General features: G+C 46.9%; 1 protein-coding gene across 1 annotated transcript in view; it reads left to right on the top strand.

The window, feature by feature from the left end:
* The first annotated feature begins 2,994 nt into the window (after positions 1-2,994).
* Positions 2,995-12,602, top strand: part of SKP1 (S-phase kinase associated protein 1) — a 30,346-nt gene continuing 20,738 nt past the window's right edge. The window contains exon 1 of the mRNA XM_025387838.1: positions 2,995-2,998. The gene's annotated coding sequence lies outside the window, so the exon portion shown is untranslated. The remainder of the gene's footprint in view (positions 2,999-12,602) is intronic.

The following is a 12,602-nucleotide window of genomic DNA, read 5'->3' as shown; positions in this document are numbered from 1 at the left end:
GGTGAGGAAGGCTTGCATGCTAGGCCTTTTGAGTGTTGGCCCAAGTCAAGTAGCCTGGTTACGGCATTCTCAAGAGTTCATGGACTGCCAGGCGCGGTGGTTCACACCTGTAGTCCCAGCACTTTGGGAGGCCGAGGTGGGTGGATCACGAGGTCAGGAGTTCAAGACCAGCCTGGCCAAGATGGTGAAACCCCGCCTCTACTAAAAATACAAAAAAAAAAAAAAATTAGCTGGGCATGGTGGCGGGGCACCTGTAATCCCAGCCACTCGGGAGGCTGAGGCAGAGAATTGCTTGAACCCGGGAGGCCGAGGTTGCAGTGAGCCGAGATCGCACCTGGACAACACAGCGAGACTCATCTCAGAAAAAAAAAAAAAGAGTTCGTGGACTGACCTTTGTGTCTCAAGGGCATTTTTATGAGCCAGAGTTTGAAGGGGAGTTAGGTGAGGTTCAGCTGAACCACCACAACCTAACAATTGCTCTTGAAGATGAAAGAATTTTCACAGTGGACCCAGATTAACAAATACTAAAGGAAAACCAGAAGGTATATATGGAGTGGAGCGCCCCATCCCTAACTTTAAAAAATTCATCTAAGTGGCATAATTCCTCCATTTTTCATTGAATTACCGACTGAAGTGTGGGTTTTCTTGTAGCTGAGGAATGACCTAATTTTTTTAGACTGTTTTATAAACTTCTGGGATTCTGTACAAGACTGCTGGAAACTAGTCAGCTCTTTAGGCTGACAGTTGTGGTAATGAATGAAATCTCATGCTAGCCTGTCATCACCTGACCATCTTCCCCTCCTTCTGAAGACCCTTACCTTCTAATCTGAGAGGAGTCAGAAGCCAAGACCAACTTACTTTCTTGTCTGGTGTCCTAATGGCCAGTTAACAAATTCTGATACAGAGGACTTGACTCTCTAAACAATGCCCATCTCTAATCTGTATGGGTGCACATTTTTTTCAAATGGATCTTTTCTACTCTTATTAGTATAAAATACATACTTGTAGTAAAGCAATAGAGATGAATATTAAAAAAGTTTCTCCTTCAGCCTTGTTGGTCTGAGGTGGTTACTACTAATGGTTGTGGATGTTTTCACAGTCATATCAGCAAGTGTGCTGTGTGTAGGGTGGTTGTGCTCTAGTCTTCATGATGATGTGTATTAAATTGCTTCTCTGGGAGCAATACTCCTCGCCCATTTAAAACAAATAGTAACAGACACCATTCTGCACATTGCATATTTTCATTTAGCATCTTGGGTATTAACCAGTGTGAGCTTTTATTTTACAAGTAACAGTGGTGAGTTGGTGGAAGTATGATGGGTTCCTGAAATAGTTAAACATGGAGGCAAAACTGAGTAAACTCACCAGCTTGTTAATGTGTGGCCATGGTTGGGCACAGCTCCAATATAGGGTGACTGGTTTACCCGGTTGCTTGGGACTTGGTTTTCCAGGAAGCAAAGCTTGCTTTCTTCTTCTTTTTCTTTCTTTCTTTTCTTTTCTTTTTTTTTTTTTTTTTTTTTTGAGATGGAGTTTCATTCTTGTTGCCCAAGCTGGAGTGCAATGGCACAATCTCGGCTCACTGCAACCTCCGCCTCCCAGGTTCAAGCGATTCTCCCGCCTCAGCCTCCTAAGTAGCTGGAATTACAAGTGTGTGCCGCCACCACACCTGGCTAATTTTTTTGTATTTTTAGAAGAAACGGGGTTTCACCATATTAGCCAGGCTGGTCTCAAACTCCTGACCTCAGGTGATCCACCCACCTATGCCTTCCAAAGTGCTAGGATTAGAGGCGTGAGCCACTGCCCCAGCCAGTACAGCTTTCATACCAGAACAGTTGGTCACCCCCAATGTGGGTTCTGTGCCTATGTGTTAATAGGCACAGAAAGAGCCTTTCCCACCCTTATCAACTAGACAAAATCCAGGCTCTGCTTTGGCTCTCAGCTGGGAAATCGGTGGGGGTAGTGGTAACTGGGCGAATTTACTCACACCTGAGCTCTAAGACTATCTGCTGCTGGCCTGCAGTCTTGCATCCGCAGGAACCCGTCTTTGCATTAAAAGTCTATGACTAGACCCCCAACTCCCAAGGTTCCAAGCCTTGTGCTACATGCTCTTGTTTGTGAGAACTCCAAAGCTTCTTAAGTCTCAAGGCAAAGGACAGAAAGGCAGAGATCTAAGGAGAACAGAGGATTAAATTTATAAGAATAGGAAGAAAGGGGTGAAGCAAGGCAGGTGTGTGTTGAGGGGTGAGAGGTTCTAGCAAGAGGGCTTAGGTCTTAGCCAGGGTGTATGTAGTAAGGGGCTGCTGCCATCTGGGAGAGCACAGCAAGTGAAGTGGGCAAGAAGAGATGTTACCATGGTATTTCAGTAACTTCCACTGGGTAAGTAAGCCACCACCAGGCACCAGCTGAGTTAAGTGGTATTCAGCAGCTACTTACTGTGCACTTGTTATGTGCCAAGCATTATTAGGCACAGAATGAATACACCAGTGTACAAGACAAAGTGCCCTTGTGAAGTGAATACCCAGGAGAGACAAATATAAAACTCCGATAGGAATAATGTACTTTGAAGAAAAAGCAAGACAGGAGGCCAGAAGGTAAAAGGAGGTACCCTTTTAGCCAAAACGTGCACATACTGTTGTGCACATTGCTTACTGCCCAACTCAAGTTTGTGAATTTTGGCAATTTTTTTGGCTGATGGCAATAGTATGTCTTGATGTGATGGCTGTTAAAATTTCAAAATAAGTTTTAATGTAAATTTAATATACTATTTAGGTTGGTGGTCTCTGAGGAGGTGACACTGAGCTGAGACCTAAAGGATGAGAAGGAGCTATTCCGTCTCGCCAATGTGTGTTAGATACTGTTTATCACAAGGTGACAAATCACTTGTTTTTTTTTTTTTGTTTTTTTGTTTTTTTTTTTTTTTTGAGACGGAGTCTTGCTCTGTGCCCCAGGCTGGAGTGCAGTGGCGCGATCTCGGCTCACTGCAAGCTCCGCCTCCCGGGTTCACGCCATTCTCCTGCCTCAGCCTCCCGAGTAGCTGGGACTACAGGCGCCCGCCACCTCGCCCGGCTAATTTTTCTTGTATTTTTAGTAGAGACGGGGTTTCACCGTGTTAGCCAGGATGGTCTCGATCTCCTGACCTCGTGATCCGCCCGTCTCGGCCTCCCAAAGTGCTGGGATTACAGGCTTGAGCCACCGCGCCCGGCCGACAAATCACTTGTTTTGAAAGAGAATGCTGAAGTGTAGCTTGTAGAAAAGCACTGACCGTGACCTGATAACATCCCTATAGATTTCTGCCATCTGGGGCAGTGGTGGGGAAGCTGCTGGTTGGGAGACTGCTGTAGTCCAGGCTGCGCTGTTCTGACCGGAGCCTGCTACCTACAGCTGAGCGGCAGGATGTGGCTAGAGGAATGGACACAGCTGTACTGGTGGGACTCATGCAAATGTCAGATGGATCATAGTTACTGCGGGATAGTCCTCTACACTTCCTTAGATTCTTGGGCTTCAAAAGGACTGATTAACACAGTCTCTTCTCAAATTGCCACCTCCTCTCTTTACTCTATAACACTGATAACCTCGCCAATATTAATACTTCAGGGCACAATAGATAGTGTCTCTGTCTTCTTCCTGCCATTACATCCAGCAATCTTTTTTTTGGAGACAGAGTTTCACACTTGTTGCCCAGCTGGAGTGTAGAGCACGATCTTGGCTCGCTGCAACCTCCACCTCCTGGGTTCGAGTGATTCTCCTGCCTCAGCCTCCCGAATAGCTGGGACTACAGGCATCCACCACCACGCCCGGCTTAATTTTTTTGTATTTTTAGTAGAGACATGTTTTCACCGTGTTGGTGAGGCTGGTCTCGAACTCCTGACCTCAAGTGATCCTCCCACCTCAGCCTCCCAAAGTGCTGAGATTACAGGCGTGAGCCACCCCTCCCAGCCAACATCCAGCAATCTTTCTGCAGGGGTATCTTTATCCTTGGCCTCCTCAGTTGGATTATTCCTATTAGCATACAACATGGCTCTGTGTCTTCAAGCCTAAAAACAGGCTCCTTTGACTTCACAGTCCCTTTAAGTGCCTGCCCTTTTTCTATACTGCTTTTAGCAAAACTCCTTGAAAGGACTGTGTCCTCTGTAACCTTCTCATATCACACTTTTCTCAACATACCACCCCCTGAAATTACGGCTTTATCAAGGTGATTTTCCCATTGCCGAGTATAGTAGATGTTTTTTCTGACTTTAATTTTGTTTTTATTTGAAATGATTGACCAAAACAATTTCCCAGATATAGTTTCTTTGCTTGTCTACCATTACACTACACTTGCTTGTTTTCCTCCTACTTTTTTTTTTTTTTTTTTTGAGACAGGTTCTCCAGGCTGGAGTGCAGAGGCATCATTATATCTCACTGCAACCTCGACCTCCCAGACTCAGGCGATCTTCCCACTTCAGCCTCCACAGTAGCTGGGACTATAGGTGTGTGCTACCATGCCCAGCTAATTTTTAAATTTTTTATAGAGACGATCTCACTATGTTGCCCAGGCTGGTCGTGAACTCTTGGGGCTCAAGCGATCCTCCTGCCTCGGCCTCCCAAAGTGCTGGGATTATAGGCATGAGCCGCAGCGCCCAGCCCCTCCTACCTTTTTGCTGCTTTCCAGACTCCTTTGCTAGTTCTTCCCATCCTCTAAATATGGAAATGACCCAAGGCTTAGTACTCACACCACTTTTTCTCTTCCAGGTGATCTCATCTAGCTCTGTCTATATTCTGAAGAGCCCCAATTTGTATCCTTCGCCCACCTTCTCCCCTGCACTCGTGTTATATATTCAACTGCCTACTTGACATGACTCAGATGTCTAACATGCATCTCAAACAATTCCTGATCTCCCAAACACCTTCCACCTCAAATCCTGGTGTTTCCTATCTTAGTAAATAGTACCACCATTCATGCAGTTATCCTTGACACCTGTTTCTCTCATCCTCCACGTGTGGTTCATTTGCTACACCTCCAAATACATCTTTCTCTTTTATCTCTACTGACTCAGTCCTAGTCCAAGCCTCCTGAAAGGTCTTGCTGCTTCTCTTCTTCCACCCACTACAATCCATTCACACAATCACAAGAGCGCTTTTTCTGTACTGCTGCTTACAATGCGGATCCTACCACATGCTGCTTACCCTCCATCACCTGAGGCTACTTAATGAAAATAGGATGAAGTGGCCAGGCATGGTGGCTCATGCCTGTAATCCCAGCACTTTGGGAGGCTGAGGTGGGTGGATCGCTTGAGGTCAGGAGTTCGAGACCAGCCTGGCCAACATGGTGAAACCCCATCTCTACTAAAAATACAAAAATTAGTCGGGCATGGTGGTGGGCGCCTGTAATCCCAGCTACTCGGGAGGCTGAGGCAGGAGAATCACTTGAACCCTGGAGCCGGAGGTAGCAGTGAGCTAAGACACCACTGAACTCCAGCCTGGGTGACAGAATGAGACTCCGTCTCAAAAAAAAAAAAAAAAAAAAAGGCCGGGCGTGGTGACTCACGCCTGTAATCCCAGCACTTTGGGAGGCCAAGGCGGGTGGATCACGAGGTCAGGAGATCGAGATCATCCTGGCTAACACGTGGTGAAACCCCATCTCTACTAAAAATACAAAAAAATTAGCCGGGCCTTGTGGCGGGCACCTGCAGTCCCAGCTTCTGGGGAGGCTGAGGCAGGAGAATCGCTTGAACCTGGAAGGTGGAGCTTGCAGTGAGCTAAGATCCGGCCACTGCACTCCAGTCTGGGTGACAGAGTGTGACTCCGTCTCAAAAAAAAAAAAAAAAAAGAAAATGGGATGAAATTCCACTTTCTTCACAGAGCTCTTCATGGTTTGGTCCTTACCTGCTCTTCTGCCCTCCTTTGTTTTCACTCTCCCCCCCATTCATTAATCTCTAACCATATTAGCCATGCTGTTCCTGAGACACACCAAGCTCATTTTTAGAGACACTTTTTCCATCTCTTTCTGTGAGCTGGGGCCTTCTTATGCAGGTTTCTGCTTAAATGTATTGCCCTCCTCTCCCTTTGTAACCCTACTTTGTTTTCTTCACAGTATTTATCCACCTGACATTCTTTTATTTGTGCTTATCACATTGAACCCACTAGATGGGAAGCTCCCTGAAGGTAAAAATCCTTCTCTTGTTTACCACTGTCTACAACATGATGGGGAGAGGGTGCTAAGAAAAACATTCATTGAATGACTGACTGGCCCAGCAGCTTGCTGGGCCTAGGCTCAGAGATTTTCCTGGAGAAATCCCTGCCGCTCAGTAGTCCCTTGGCAGACAGGCCTTCCTGACTGGGCAGTTAGGAGTCAGGCACTTGGCTTGTAGGACACACCCATGTCATACTTGACTACCTCATTGATGATCCCAGTCTAACTCCTGGGATGTTCAGCAACTCGGCCTGCCTGGAGTTCCATGGGTGGCTGGCTGGCTGGGCTTTGCAGAGTTTTTAAATTGCCCTTTCTCTCTGGTAGTCTTTGCCCCAGTGTGCTGGCTCCAGACGACATATTGGTGCTGGGGTCCTCTGCGCGGAGGGGTAGGGAGACTTAGCCGGTGATGATAGGTGATGCCTGTCATTGTTTTCTCATCTGTGAAGGAGTCCTTGCTGCATTGTACTGCACTGCCCTGCTCCTAACTGAGTCTTCCTGGACCTGCTACCAGGTCCTGCATTTCACAGGTCTCTGTCAAACTCCATTTCACAGAGGGACACTGTGACCCAGATGGCTGGGGGCTAATTCCATGGTCACTCTGTGGACATGGGATTAAGTTGCACTGGCCTTCAGCCTCTGGTGGCCAGACTGGGTTTCTGGACAGGAGTCTGCATCCAGGAGGGGAGAGAAAGCAACCTTTGGAGGGGCCAGAGGGCAAGCCTGGAAGAGGGCAGGCTCAGTGAAATGCACCCTTGGGACAGCCACCTGGCTCTCTGGCGCCATCTGTTGGTCAGAGCCAGTCAGTACTGGTAGTTCTTGGGGGTTGACCTGGACCAGACAGACTCTAGAGCAATCCCATCCCTGTCCCTGCCTTAGCTTGGGCCCAGCATGGCAACTCTGAGCACATGGGGGGCACCATGTATCCCCATAGTCTTTTCTCCTTGGAGAGAGGTGGGTGTAGCCCATGCTTTTCCACGAAGTCAGACTCATCTGAGGTGAGTTAGCCAGACCTAGGTTCAAATCCTACCTCCCCACTTTCCTGCTCTATGGCCTGGGGCTGGTTACTTAACCCATCTCAGCCTTGGAATCTCTCCTATAAAACGCAGATGATAATCGTAACCACCTCCTAGGGTTGCTGTGAGATTAAAAGATTATAAAGAAAGAGCTTAGCTCGGTAATCTGGCAGGCCCATGCTCCCGGAATGTTAGTGGCTATGCTCACGGGCTTGCTGATTTGGGCAGGATTACTTTTCAGTCCCTCCTTCATGGGTAGACCCACTTTGGCTTGACCCACAGATGTGGGTCAAGAAATGTTTTCCTCCACCACTTAGGTGTAGATGCCACTTCTGCCTAGAGATTCCACAGCAGCTATCCAAGGACAGGTCCGTAGTCCACCAGGGAAGGTATTGCACTGGCTGGCTCAGATAGAGGAAAGCAAGCTGTAGCTTTCTGTAGCTTTGTCCAAGGTCTTAGCTGAACTCTTGGGCCATGGGCAGATAAGTCCTCCCTGTGGCCTTGCAGAAATTCCTCACCTTCCCTCCCAACATCTCCTGTATTTCTCCAGCCTTGGCTGTGAAGGGTTGGGAAGCCATGTGAAGGAAAGGCTCCAGGGGCTCAAACTTCCTTCAGGAATTGACATTGGCATATGTTAAGAATGTTACATGCATTCACACATTGTCACTACCTCCTAGCTTTTTTTTTTTTTTTTTTTAAACAGAGTCTTGCTCTGTCACCCAGGCTGCAACGGCGCAATCTCGGCTCACTGCAACCTCCACCTCCCAAGTTCAAGCGATTCTCCCGCCTTAGCCTCCCAAGTAGCTGGGATTACAGGCACCTGTCATCACGCCCAGCTAATTTTTTAATGTATTTTTGTAGAGACGGGGTTTCACCATGCTGGCCAGGCTGGTCTCGAACTAGTGACCTCAAGTGATCCTTCTGCCTCGGCCTCCCAAAGTGCTGGGATTACAGGCGTGAGCCACCATGCCCGGCCTTTCTCCCCCTTTTCTACTGAGTTGTGATTTACATACAGTAAAGTATACAAATATAATTGTAGCTCAGTGAATTTTTGTATGTGCATACACTCATGAAACCACCATCTGGACCAAGATACAAAATATTGGCTGGGCATGGTGGCTCACACCTGTAATCCCAGCACTGGGAGGCCAAGGTGGGAGGATTGCTTGAGCTCAGAAATTTGAGACCAACCTGGGCAACATGGCAAGACACCATCTCTACAAAAATAAAAATAAAAATAAATAACTAGGCTGGGTGCAGTGGCTCATGCCTATAATCCCAACACTTTGGGAGACCAAGGCGGGTGGATCACCTGAGGTCTGGAGTTCGAGACCAGCCTGGCCAATAGGGTGAAACCCTGTCTCTACTAAAAATACAAAAATTAGCTGGGCATGGTGGCAGGCGCCTATAATCTCAGCTACTCAGGAGGCTGAGGCAGGATAAGTGCTTGAACCTGGGAGGTGGATAGGTTGCGGTGAGCTGAGATCATGCCACTGCACTCCAGCCTGGACAACAAGAGTGAAACTCCGTCTCAAAAAAAAAAAAAAAAAAAAGCCCGGTGTGGTGGTGTGCACCTGTAGTCCCAGCTACCCGGGAGGCTGAGGTGGGAGGATTGCTTGAGCCTGAGAGGTAAAGTGCAGTGATTGCACCACTGCATTCCAGGCTGGGCAACAGAGCAAAATCCTGTCTCAAAGAAAAAAAAAAAAAAGAAAAGAAACAGAAAAAGAAAAAAAATATTTAGCATCCCCTAAACTTCCCATCAATACTTGTCACCTGCCAAAAGTAACCTCTCTTTCTTCTCTCACCGCAGATTCATTACTGCCTGGGGCTTTTTTGGTCTTTATTTAAATGGACTTTAGCAATCGATATTCTTGTGTTTAGCTTCTTTTGTTCAACATTGTCCATGAGATTCATCCACATTGTGTATATCAGTAGGTTCTTTTTCATTGCTGTTTAATATTCCATTAAGTTAATATACTATGGTTATTTTTTTCATTTTATAGTTGATAGATTTATTCTTTCTTGACTCTTATGAATAAAGCTGCTATGAACATTCTTAAACATATTTTCGTGGACATAAGTGCTTATTTCTGCTGAGTATATATCCAGAATTGGAGTTGCTGGGCCACTGGGTATATGTATGTGTAGCTTTAGTAGATACTGCCAGCTTTCTGAAGTGTGCCAATTTGTACTCCCACCAGCAATGTATGAGAGCTCCGATTGTTCCACATCCTTGCTAACACTTTGTATTGTCATTCTTTTAAGTTTAGCCATTCTGGTGACTAAAATAATTGATTTTCACAAAAATCCTGTTATGTGTTGGTATTGTTATAATCCCCACTTGACAGACAAGGGGTCTGGGACTCAGTGAGGAGAAGCCACTTATCCCAGATCATGCAGGATGTTAGCAGCAAGTGGGAAACAGCAGGTCTGTGTGATTCTTCTGCATCTGTGGCTGCATGCATTTTTTTTTTTTTTTACTTTTTTTTTTTTTTTTTTGAGATAGAGTTTCACTCTGGCACCTAGGCTGAGGTGCCGTGGTTCTATCTCGGCTTACTGCAACCTCCACCTCCTGGACTCAGGTGATCTTCCCACCTCAGCCTCCTGAGTAGCTGGGACTACAAGTGCACACCACTACGCCTGGCTAATTTTTGTATTTTTTGTGGAGACAGGGTTTCGCCATGTTGCCTAGGCTGGTCTTCAACTCCTGGGCTCAAGTGATCTGCCTGCCTTGGCCTCCCAAAGTGCTGAGATTACAGGCGTCAGCCACAGCGCCCAGCCTGCATGGAATTTTAAAGTCAGAATATTTGAGTGTGTCAAATATCATCTTATTTTCATAATTCCTTTCTACAGCACTTATTTCCATTTGACAGCAGAAATATAATCTGATCACTTCCTGGCAAATACAGTCAAGTAAGTGCGTGATCACCCAGTCATTCCAGGGAATACTCAGTCGATTGTTCTGTCCCTCCACTTCTATCCAGGGGCACAGTTACATTCTGTGGAGGTTATGTGGTCATGGCATGGAGTGGGAAGTGAGGGGGTTAAGGTTGTCTGGTCCTTGGTCATCATCATCTTCCTCTGCTGCTCAGGGAGGCAGGCCGACTTCGCCCCTGCCAGTTGTGGGTTGTCATCTCTGGTTTCTACTCTGCCCACAGATGTATGCATTCGTGCCATGGTCTCTGGCTTGGACTGTGGCGTTAGTGCTCCCTTTATTCTGTTTATTATCCCAGAAGTTCTTTCCTGGTTATCTGGCCCCTCTCAGCAACTTCATGCTGTTCTAGGGCCTCACGACACATGCTAATGCTTCCTGGGATTCTCACACATTAGGCATGGGACTGAGATGCTCCCAGGGCCCCCTGCGTAGGCACACCCAGCTGCCATTTCTACTTGACTGCTACCATACTTTCTCATCATGGAAGATTATTTAGACCCTACCCACAGACAGATTCTCCCCTCTCTCAGAACCTCCAAACCTATCTGGGGTCCTAATCCCTCCCTATCCCTGGGTTGAGAGGATGGAAGAATGAGAGAGAGTCCCTTCTCAGAGACCCACACTGGAAGCTAACTGCATGCAGTGGTCTCCTCCCCACCCCAAGCCTGGCATCATACCTTCTTTCCAATTCTTTCAACAGAGGAAGGGGAGGCCCAGAGACGTGAAGTAAGTTACCCAAGATCACGTAACAGAGGCAGGTAGTCTGACTTCAGAGTGGCTATGCTTACCCCTGTATTAGAGGACCAAGACTGAGAGAGTTGACACACAGCAGGATGCAGCCAGGAGACCTTTAACCATGCAGACTGAATACTTCCTAGCTTACATGCTGTCCTATGGGATGGAACACGTATCTAAGTCCAGAGTCTGTCCCATGGATGGGTGCACAAGAAATAGAATGAGAACTGAATTCTGGGCTGCAGAGTCCTGTTTGTTTGTTTACTTTGAGTGGAATCTTGCTCTGCCGCCCAGGCTGGAGTGTAGTGGCGAGATCTCTACTCACTGCAGCCTCCACCTCCTGGGTTCAAGCAATTCTTCTGCCTTAGCCTCCCGAGTAGCTGGGATTACAGACACCTGCCACCATGCCTGGCTAATTTTTTTTTTTTTTTTTTTTTTGTATTTTTAGTAGAGACGGGGTTTCACCATGTTGGCCAGGCTGGTCTCGAACTGCTGACCTCAAGTGATCCTCCTGCCTTGGTCTCTCAAAGTGCTGAGATTACAGGCATGAGCCACTGTGCCCGGCCCAGCGTCCCACTTTAGATGCACTGACAGGGTTGCTCCTCATAGGAATCCTCCTGTGAATGCTTTATAGCAACGAAGACTCCAATGAAGACTTACAAAGGGAGATCATTTCTGGAAATGAATTCATCATAAAAACTGGATTTTCACATCTGGAATATTTGAATCAAAGGCCTTTAGTCTCCCTGGAAGTAGTATGCTGGGAACAGCTGTAAATTAGAAAATGCTCCTGCATTTGAGGAATGGGGCTAAGATTCACTGCCTGGGCTGTGATGGCAGATACATAGCTGGGGCTGGTGTGATGGCTGGGAAAGTCTCTTTGGTTTTGTTTCCTTCCTCTTAGGACAAGGGGTTTTGATTACCCCTTGGCACGGAGCATATGGAGTGACTGGAGTAAGGGTGGAGCCTCAGCTTCCTCAGGGCCAGCTCTGGTAACATAGGTACCCCTGCCCCTCACACCCACACATGTATCCACACATACCACAGGGACTCTGTGCGGGCCAGTCCTTTCTGACCTGTGGTCATCACTATGGATAAATGAATGGAGATGAGTCACTCCCAGCCTGTCCCACAGTGCTGCAGCTACCTTGGCCCTCCTGAGTGGAGGGTTTGAGAGAAGGTAGGGTTGATCCAGAAAGTGAGGAGCTAAACTAGTCACCTTTGACCAACACTGTTGGCTCCTTCCTGGCAGTGCTTCACCACTGAGACGCTACTACAGAGGTTTATTCACTTACTCTGGGCTTGAGGATCACCTGGAGAACTTGTTTAAAGGGCAGAAAAACCTGCCGCCAGGGAGTTATTAGATTGAAAGTGGACCCAGGAATCTGCATTTTTATTGAACCAATTTATTTTTATGTTAAAAATTTTGAATATGTAATACATTGATGTGAATTGATACCCAAAAGGTAGAAAGGGGTATAAGGTGAAAAATTATTCTAACCCGTCCCTCAGTGACCTAGTTCCCTTCCTCTGAGGCGACCAATTTCTTGTGTATCTTTCCTGAGATAATCTATACATAAAGCACCATATACAAGCAAATGAAATATGTTTTATTTATTTTTTGAGACTGCGTCTCACTCTGTCACCCAGGCTGGAGTGCAGTGACATCATCTCAGCTCATCGCAACCTCTGCCTCCTAGGCTCAGGTGATCCTCCCACCTTAACCTCCAGAGTAGCTGGGACTACA

This window comes from Theropithecus gelada, chromosome 6 (genome assembly GCF_003255815.1).
Source record: "Theropithecus gelada isolate Dixy chromosome 6, Tgel_1.0, whole genome shotgun sequence".
Classification (NCBI taxonomy): domain Eukaryota; kingdom Metazoa; phylum Chordata; class Mammalia; order Primates; family Cercopithecidae; genus Theropithecus; species Theropithecus gelada.
The sequence above is the reverse complement of the archived record's forward strand: the minus strand, read 5'-3'. Positions and strand labels throughout refer to the sequence as shown.